Source organism: Periplaneta americana, chromosome 17 (genome assembly GCF_040183065.1).
Source record: "Periplaneta americana isolate PAMFEO1 chromosome 17, P.americana_PAMFEO1_priV1, whole genome shotgun sequence".
Taxonomy (NCBI): domain Eukaryota; kingdom Metazoa; phylum Arthropoda; class Insecta; order Blattodea; family Blattidae; genus Periplaneta; species Periplaneta americana.
The window spans coordinates 100660269-100670705 of NC_091133.1; the positions used below are offsets into that span (position 1 = coordinate 100660269).

Here is a 10437-nt window from a genome sequence, read left to right on the forward strand (position 1 = left end):
CTAAAACCGATATATTTAAACCATTTTTAAAGATAAATTCGTCCAGTTTCTTGCAATGTACCTGCAAAAGCATGCTCTACAAACTGTCTATAACAGAATTTTGATATTAGTCCCTACGTTTGTAAAACAAACAATTAAATTTTAATAACACTTTTCTGATTTCCTTTCTTGCAAACAAACGGACGTATTTTTAAAATGAAATCAATTAACAAAATTCTGTTATAGAGAAAAGTTTCCTAATAACCTAAAGAATGTGTGTTTTTTTTATTTATTTTTTTTTTTGCAAAATGTACTTCGTATCTGATGATGTTGGCGTAGACCAACGAAAAAGTTCATACGTCCTTTAAACATGTAATGTAAAGGTGTAGCACCTTAAACATATGCTGTGAAGTCAGTGACTGAAATAAATACTTTTAAGATAAAGAATGTGTGTTTAAATTTCATGCATGTATATTTAATAGTTCAGAAATTATAATACATTTTTGTTTGGCAATGTAGCAAAGAAATGAAGTTACCATAAACCGATAAAAGGGAGCGAGTGATTTAAAAATCCATAGTGCAGGAAGTTTAAAAATGGCGTCTTAACATCCGATAAGGGCACAAATACCCACGAAATGTTATGCAATGCATTCCACACATATCAAAGAATATTTTAAAGAATTTTTTTTCTTTCAAAATTCAATTTATCGGAAACAACAATAAAAGTGGGTGAGTGAATTAAAAATCCATAATGCACGAAGTTTAAAAATGGCGTCTTAACATCCGATAAGGGCACAAATACCCACAAAATATTATACTATGCATTCCACACATATCACAGAGTATTTTAAAGACTTTTTTTTTTAATTTACTCATTTTTCACCAAAAAATACCATCCTCTCCCCTTACAGGCTCGCCCCTCTTTTGAGCGATACTTCAATTTGCGACTTCCCCCACTACCGAACAAATTTCTTTAAATCGAAAATAATTATAACTTTACTAAAAAGTAGAGGATACCACCCAAAGAACGACCAAAATAGAAGTATATGGTGTAACAATGACACGAAATATTAGGCCTACGTAAACACCAAGGCTTCTAAACTTCTCATAGGTTGCATTAGTATCGAGCTTGATGGCGAGGGATCGACGGGAAAATGAGAGCGATTCTAACGTCACAAGATAGTTGAGCGCGCCAAAGCTGAAATGCTTGAAAGAAGTATCTCGTGTTTTTTTTTTAAGTTGTTTTGAATGCATTATGCCAGGTCAAAGGGTGCTGTTGCAACAATTCTAACGATAAAAATAAAGAATTGTCTTTCTTTACCATTCCTAAAGGTTTAGGATTTAGAAAAAATGGGTAACTGCGTGCAAAAGACAGGATAAGTTCAATCCTGATACAAGCAGATTATGCTCTCATCATTTTAAAGATGACGATTTTGTTCCTGATTTTCGAGCAGGTTTAATGAAAATAAAGCCGAAACGTTCGAGAATGTTAAAGCCTACAGGTAAGCTTAAATAAATCACGCAGGCCTATATAAGTAGCCTACATTAATACCAGCTTTTCATAATAATTAGATTAGGTTCAGATATGTTAACCTTCAAATTATTTTCTTTCTTTTGCAATCTTTGCTGGGTCGTACATTACTTACAATTAAAAAAATAATCATGCTACTTATACCAACAGTCGCATACCAAAGGGATAGAGAGTTAGCGACTGATACCAGTAATGATTTTTCAACAGTAATCTCACTAGAGGTTTTGATTTATCTAGAGAAAATCAAAACTCAAGTGGGATTTAACTGACTATTACACGATTAGAAGAAAGTATATAAAGATTAGAAGTAACGAAGTACTCCAATACAATAATATATTGACTTGCGAAAATACAAAACTGTCTTCAAATTTGTACCATCTCAACATTATAAATATTACCCTAGTAGATGGCAGTAGTGTGTTATTATTAGCTCTTGTCTTGATGCCAACTATGGAATCTTCATTGAACTCCGTGGAAGGTTACTGGTCAAGAAGGCTCTGTTGATTCAGTTTCATTTTTATTAAAACAGTTGCATTCCACTTCAATTATCCCGATCCCAGTAATCAACGTCACTTGACAGATGATTTTCAATAAGTCTTAGTATTAAACAATCTCTGATACGTGACTATTAATAATATCATATAGCAGAAGCTATAACAAACATAACCTAAATAATATAAACGAGTGTTAGAAAAGTTTTAATTAGGGATGATGAAATAAACAAGAAACGTTTTAATTAATGATGATGAAATAAAAAATAAACATGAATAATTTTAAAAGGAACAATTATTGAAAGTGCAATTTTTGAATTTGAATGTTTTCGTGATTGGTGGTTCAGTTGATGTTATATTGGACGTGTGCGTAAAAGAAGTGAAATGTTGGCAAACAAAGAAACAGATGCTAGGGTAGTGATAAAAATAAACAAATGCTAGGGACGCGATAAAATTAAACAAATGCTAGGGACGCGATAAAATTGTGCGATAAGCAGCCATGATTGGTTGAAAGACGTCCTTTCGCACCGTTTTATTGCTCAAAAGTAGTGTGACGTAGTAAAAGTGTAATAGTCACTATAATTCTCATTATATTGATTTTATATTAACGATTTATGACATTTTGTCCTTATGGCATATCCAGTGAGTTAATCATAAAAGCCTCCAGTGACAATTCATTGTTGAGTTATAATGATTATTGCACATGAACGTGTGGCTAACATTTCATTACCGATACATGCTCCTTCTGTGCCCGAGGTTGCTGGTTCGATCCCGGCTTAATGGCATTTAAGTGTGTTTAAATGCGACAGGCTCATGTCAGTAGATTTACTGGCATGTAAAAGAACTTCTGCGGGACAAAAATTCCGGCACACTGGCGACACTGATATAACCTCTGTAGTTGCGAACGTCGTTAAATAAACCATACTTACTTACTTACTTGCTTTTAAGGAACCCGGAGGTTCATTGCCGCCCTCACACAAGCCCGCCATTGGTCTCTATCCTGAGCAAGACCAATCCAGTCTCTACCATCATATCCCACCTCCCTCAGATCCATTTTAATATATCTTCCCACCTACGTCTCGGCCTCCCCAAAGGTCTTTTTCTCTCCGGCCTCCCAACTAACACTCTATATGCATTTCTGGATTCGCCCATACGTGCTACATGTCCTGCCCATCTCAAACATCTGGATTTTATGTTAAATAAACCATAATTTAAAAAAATTACTTGTAGGTATCGGATATGAACAAAATCAGACCAAGCATTTGGAAGTTCCTTCTCATGTCGCCGAACGGGTAACTTTAAAGGTGTCATGAAAGAGCGGATTGGAGACCAGTATAATACGCACACGTTTAAAAAAACAGCAACATCAAGTTTCAACATCGTAAAAATTTTATTACACGCAATTTAAGTCAGGCGTGAGAAACAAAAGGTTTCACTGGTTATCAATGGTTTTATAGGCCACTTAGATACATAAATAAAGCCGATAAAAATCAGAGTTAACTATATGAATACAGGACTACTGTTTCTTGCCAGGAGCAATTTTTAAGCGTAACAAACAGGTTTTTATAACCACAATTTATGAATTAGCATATCGTGTAAACACTCTGAATTAGACACACATATCTGTACGCGATTTGAAGAGTAATCGTGCGTTTATAAATAAAACAACAGCTTCACTATCATATCTTTTTATAGTTACTTAAGGACCAGAATAACTTCTCCGTAATAACCTCATAATTTCATCGCTTAAAGTGAAAGGTTCGGCCGTCTTCAGTGTACAAATGAAATGTGAACAATTAGACGTTTTTCTTTATTTCATTGAAATGGTGCATACGAAGTTCGTACTATTTATTCCTAGGTGCTGGTATTTATTGTAGACTAAGTAACTAACAGAACTTAGTAACTCATTTGGCAGAGCACCGGCTTACAATAACTGCGGACCCTGGCTCGAATCCCGATGACTGTGCACAGTGGGTCAAAACGCAAATTTATTTTTTTTATTTTATTGGGTTATTTTACGACGCTATATCAACATCTAGGTTATTTAGCGTCTGAATGAAATGAAGGTGATAATGCCGGTGAAATGAGTCCGGGGTCCAGCACCAAAAGTTACCCCGCATTTGCTCGTATTGGGTTGAGGGAAAACCCCGGAAAAAACCTCAACCAGGTAAATTGTCCCGACCGGGATTCGAACCGGGGCCACCTGGTTTCGCGCCCAGACGCGCTGACCATTACTCCACAGGTGTGGACACGCAAATCTAGATGGACAAAATTAATAACTTGTATTCTATCAAAATGTTTTCATGAAATTTTACATAGAAGTTACAAGTAGCGTATATTTTTTGTGTACGAACTCTCATTACGTTTGTGTAAGAGATTTAGACAAAATTAATAACTTTTCTCCTAGCAAACAGATTTTCATAAAACTTTATACAGGATTTACAAGTATCATATATTGTTTATGTAAAACTCTCATTATGTTTGTATAAGGAGAAATTTCCCTTTATAGGAGTGATTTTAGATAAAATTAATTACTTCTCTCTTATCTATAAGTTTTTCATGAAAATTTATACAGAAGTTACACGGAGTATACACTGTTTGTGTAGAAACTCCCATTACGTTGTGTTACAAGAACTACTCCTTTAGAGGGGGTAGTTTTTAGAGAAAATTAATAACTTTTTTCATACGTAACAGATTTTTATGAAACTGTACAGGAGTTACAGGTAGCATACATTTTTTGTGTATAAGTTCTCATTACGTTTGTGTGGGAGGAACTACCCCGTTATAGGGCGGTTTTAGATAAAATTAATAACTTTCCTCCTGTTTTAAAGATTTTCTTGAAAACTTGTACAGGAGTTACAGCTAGCATATATATAATTTAACTTTAAATTATACCAACTTCCCTTTTCGTCAATTCGGTAGTTTCTTTTTCAAACAATAAATTTATCTGGTTTAGTTCTTGTTGCGAGTGTGCAGAGATAAGAGGTTGAATTTCGCTTCTTTTAGGTCTACTACTACTTTCACGCAATTGCTTCCTGAGTCTTCCAGGAGATGAGGTGAATGTGGTTGATACAGCTTCTGTTTTCCTAGCGAGAATTGCATCATACACCGATTTAGAATTTTTTATTTATTTATGTGAGGGCGACAATGAACCATGAGTTCGTTAAAACCGTAAGTAAGTATTATTACTGCCACTACTATTACTATTTTAAGTAGGCTATTTTACGACACTGTATCAACATCTTAGGTTATCTAGCGTCTGAATGAGATGAAGGTGATAATGCCGGTGAAATGAATCCAGGGTCGAGCACCGATAGTTACCCAGCATTTGCTCAAATTGGGTTGAGGGAAAACCCCGGAAAAACCTCAACCAGGTAACTTTCCCCGACCGGGATTCGAACCCGGGCCACTGGTTTCGCGGCCAGGCGCGCTAACCGTTACTCCACAGGTGTGAACACTATTATTATTATTATTATTATTATTATTATTATTATACAAGATCCATCTTCTAGTGTCATACTTCTTGTGTACTATTTTACTCTCTTCTCGTGCACTGAATAACTTACGATCTGATGGCATCGGCTGCTAGAAACGTTTGAATTAGTTAAGTGCCAATGTTTTCTCTTACACAAATATATTTTGAAGTATAGTCTCGTATGTCTGTTTTCATGCGTTTGTTCTATAGGTATGAATGTGCTGACATACTGCGGACCATTGGTTTACTACCATACTACGAAATTCAAGTGGCGTAACAACGTGTAAATGGCACACTCATGTTGTCCATTAAGGCCTAGGTCAGTTATAGTGGGTCATACGCGTAAAATTATGTCTATGGGACAGCCGGCACTTCTGTTAAAGGGACGCTCTATTACCAGTCGTTACTGCTGTGACATTGGATGCGTTTTGTGTCGCACCAACTCTGCTGCATGCGTGAGAAAATTATTTCTGCATGGCATCATAATTCATGACACGGATGCACTTAATGACTGTGTATACGAAACAAAAGTCCGACGTAAGTTATTTAGTATGCCTATTATATCACTGACTTTTATTAGAACAAATGCATTTTAAAATACATGTCCTTTATTCAATTTTGTAAGTTTATTTTGAACTAGTCTAGTATAATTTCATATAAAATGACAAGGTAAAGTAGATTCCGTACCCAATAACTATTTTCATGCCTTCCTAGCATTATAAACGGGTTGTTACTACATCGAATATCGTTCGTAATCGCCTTATTATGGCACGCGTGCCGATAATAGCAATGAAGTATTCGCTGTATGTGTGCATGTATGTATGTATGTATTTTATTAATACTACAATTGGGTATATACCCGGTGACAGTTTAAATTTTATTATTATTATTATTATTATTATTATTATTATTATTATCTTATTCAGTTTTGTGCGTAAAATTGTAGTGTACTTTGTAAATTTGTAGTGTTTTTGTAACGCAGTTTTACTCCTGGTTGAGTGTTAGAGAAGGCCGTATGGCCTTAACTCTGCCAGGTTAGATAAATTATTATTATTATTATTATTATTATTATTATTATTATTATTATTAATTACAATAATAACATTAAAATATTAATAAAAATTTACAATAATTACAGCAATAAAAATAACTTCTAATAAACGTAAATTTACTTCTAACTATAAATAAATAGATGCAATAAACCTAGGACTATAAATAAAACTATGCTATAATAACTCCTACAATAAGCAAAAATAAATCTAACTTATAAGTACTTCAATTACACCCAACTATTACCAACTTAAGTAATTACATATCAATTTAATTACATATCATCTTAATTAATTACACATCAACTTAATTACATATCAACTTAATTACATATCAATTTAATTAATTACATCTATATGATGTAATACCGGCTATATGATGTAATACCGGAATTCTTGCATCCGGATGCATGCAACTCGCCTGACTATCTTCTACGCGCCGTGAAACAAGAAATGAAATGCAAGACACAAGGTAACGTATAATTTATTTCCAATCATTTTTGTAATCTCACATAAAACAGTTCTATTGGTTCAGAGAACCAGAACAAAATAAAGGAACATTGTAATATAACCTGCAAGGTCATCCATTTCTCTTTACTCAATGTCAATGCCAGGTGCAACTAATCGATACGAACATATGAACACAATTTGTCAGCTATGGATCCCGAATTTCTTTCATAGTTCATTTCCTACAATTTATAATGCTAAGATGCCATAAAGTGTTATATCCAACTCGTGGATAGTGAGTGCGACAAACATTCGCTCATGCCATAATCATCAAGATTATCCACTTGTTGCATAAATAACTATTAAATGTTAACTCATTTACATACTATATGAGTTTCTAGGCTTCCACAGTGACTGTGATTGGAATTAGGCATTTGGGTAACCCATCGTGTACTGGAACTTGACATTGTCAACGTTTCGGAACTACATACAGGTCTCATCATCAGGGTAAGACCAGAGAAGTCGTCTACTCTATTGGGCTCGTTACACTAGGTTAATCAGGAACACTGAGCAAAGGTTTTAATTGGCTATTGTTTATATATGAAACTAATTGTTGAAGTCAACTGAGATACCTGAAAAAAATATTTACATAAATATTATAATGCAAGAGTATGTGAAAAAGATCTATAAATAATTGATTCTGGATTATTAAAAGTAAGTACCAGTATCATTATTACGTAGAAAAAAAATCTGAGCAATTGTTACAAAGAAGGGTAGTTAATATTATGATCTGTGTAGTATTACCAACTTGGTTTTCTATTAAGTCATGGTAGATATATTGGTGTACCCTGGACCATAGCGAAGAAAGGAGTCCTTTCGTAAGCTACAATTACTTATCAAAGATTTACCCTGGACTATAGCAAAGGAAGAAGTGAAACATTATGATGGTATCACTCGATTATATTATATGTGTGAAAATGTCGGATGAATTCATCGACCGAATTATAAATGAAAAGATGGTATTTGGGAGGGTTAGGCAGAACTTTTAGCTTCCATAGTGATCAAACCGTGTCTCTAGGGTGGTGTGATATTGAGAGGTTATTTTCAATGATTTAAGTGTATTTTTTATTTACTTATTTTAATAATTTAATTTATTAATTTTAATTATTTTCTTTATTTAATTTACTTAATTTATTTAATTTACTTCTTTAATTTATTTATTTAACTTATTTGATTTATTTAACTTACTTAATTTATTTAATTCATTTATTTAATTCACTTATTTAATTCATTTAATTTACTTACTTTATTTATTTATTTATTTATTTACTCACTTATTTATTTATTTAGTTATTTATTTACTTAGTTACTTAGTTATTTATTTACTTAGTTACTTATTTATTTACTTAGTTACTTAGTTATTTACTTAGTTATTTATTTACTTAGTTACTTATTTATTTACTTATTTATTTACTTATTTACTTATTTATTTATTTATTTACTTATTTCTTTATTTTTAATTTATTTTTATTTTTTATTTATTTCTTCTGGTAGAATTAAGGCCGTGAGGCCTTCTCTTCCACACTACTAGAAGTGAAACAAACAATGAAACAATGACAAAAATAGTAAATTAATAGTCATACTTACACATAAAAATCATTTTCATCCTCATTAACAAGCTTACATATAATGAAATATTGACTAAACGTGATACATAATTAAGTGATTTACAATTCATATCCTGATTCTACTTTATGATAGGTCTAAATGACAATTTATAGAAACACAGTGTGCAGTCCAGTGTCCAGTGGAACAAATTATTACAGGTTCTGAGCTTAAATAATTAACCAGTCAGTTCTATACGTCTCTTCGAAAGAAAGATGTCAGAATTTCATGTACCTCTCAGATTTACAGCATTTCTTTTGCTCTCGGTTTAATTTGAATTAAACCTTACTTTCGCCAGCATGTAGTTTACCCACAGAACTTAGAAGATAAAGAAGTTGCCTATTCTAGCGGATTACTTCGCTCATATGAACATTTTCATTCAGGAGACTAACTCTTAGGATACAGTACGTCTTTGCAGTTTTTGAATGGTCTAAACCTTCGATCTGTCATGCAAGCGGTCAAGATTCGAGTTCCGGTCATGCCTGCTAATTTTCATAATAAAATCCGTAGTGGTACATTTCGGGGACGAAGTCAGAGTTCGGGTTATTCTTGGAGATCTCCCGTTTTCTCCTGTTAAGCACCAATATCGTTCTGTACATATTATCATTCCATACCGGCTGGTGACACACGGAGGAGGTTGATCTAGAGATGATTGAGTGTATCTATTAAAAACCTGCATACTCAGTGAATCTTGTGTAGTTAACAGGTGTGGGTTGGGAATGCGCCGAGAGGGAGGGTAAGTGCAATACGATCTAGAAAGTCTCAGTGCTGGGTCGTATTTACCTCACCTTCCTACAGTAAAGTAAAGTAAATCTTAGGATATTGTTGTTTATTAGATAATATTATTTAAAAATATGAGTCTGCTGCTGGAAAAAATAACATACAAATCCCGTCCACATTCAAAGAGCAAAAGTTACATAATAAGACTAGAGTTTATTTCATCTAATTAACAAATAAATTATGTTTTGAATAATTTCGAGGGAAAAATTGTTCCGGGGCCGGGTATCGAACCCGGGACCTTTGGTTAAACGTACCAACGCTCTCCCACTGAGCTACCCGGGAACTCTACCCGACACCGATCCCGGGTAGCTCAGTGGGAGAGCGTTGGTACGTTTAACCAAAGGTCCCGGGTTCGATACCCGGCCCCGGAACAATTTTTCCCTCGAAATTATTCAAATTAACTCTACAGGGAGTTATTCCTGAAAGCTTAATTTGCATAATACACGTCACTGTACGTAACAGAAAACCACAATTTAAAGTCACACAGAGTTAGTGTGCACTCAAATGTTGGTTGCTTGACGGTTGTCAGCCCACTTTGAGGTCTGTGGATATAGAGGGAAAAATTGGATCGGTGTCGGGTAGAGTTCCCGGGTAGCTCAGTGGGAGAGCGTTGGTACTTTTAACCAAATGTCCCGGGTTCGATACCCGGCCCCGGAACAATTTTTCCCTCGAAATTATTCAAATTAACTCTACAGGGAGTTATTCCTGAAAGCTTAATTTGCATAATACACGTCACTGTACGTAACAGAAAACCACAATTTAAAGTCACACAGAGTTAGTGTGCACTCAAATGTTGGTTGCTTGACGGTTGTCAGCCCACTTTGAGGTCTGTGGATATAGAGGGAAAAATTGGATCTGTGTCGGGTAGAGTTCCCGGGTAGCTCAGTGGGAGAGCGTTGGTACTTTTAACCAAAGGTCCCGGGTTCGATACCCGGCCCCGGAACAATTTTTCCCTCGAAATTATTCAAATTAACTTTACAGGGAGTTATTCCTGAAAGTTTAATTTGCAAATTATGTTTT

General features: G+C 34.3%; 1 protein-coding gene and 1 non-coding gene across 6 annotated transcripts in view; one reads left to right on the forward strand and one right to left on the reverse strand.

The window, feature by feature from the left end:
* Ppn (proteoglycan-like sulfated glycoprotein papilin) overlaps window positions 1–10437 on the reverse strand; it is a 743946-nt gene that overhangs the window by 233690 nt on the left and 499819 nt on the right. The gene's annotated exons all lie outside the window — the stretch shown is intronic.
* TRNAK-UUU (transfer RNA lysine (anticodon UUU)) lies at window positions 10289–10360 on the forward strand. The gene has a single exon. It is a non-coding gene; the product is annotated as a tRNA-Lys (tRNA).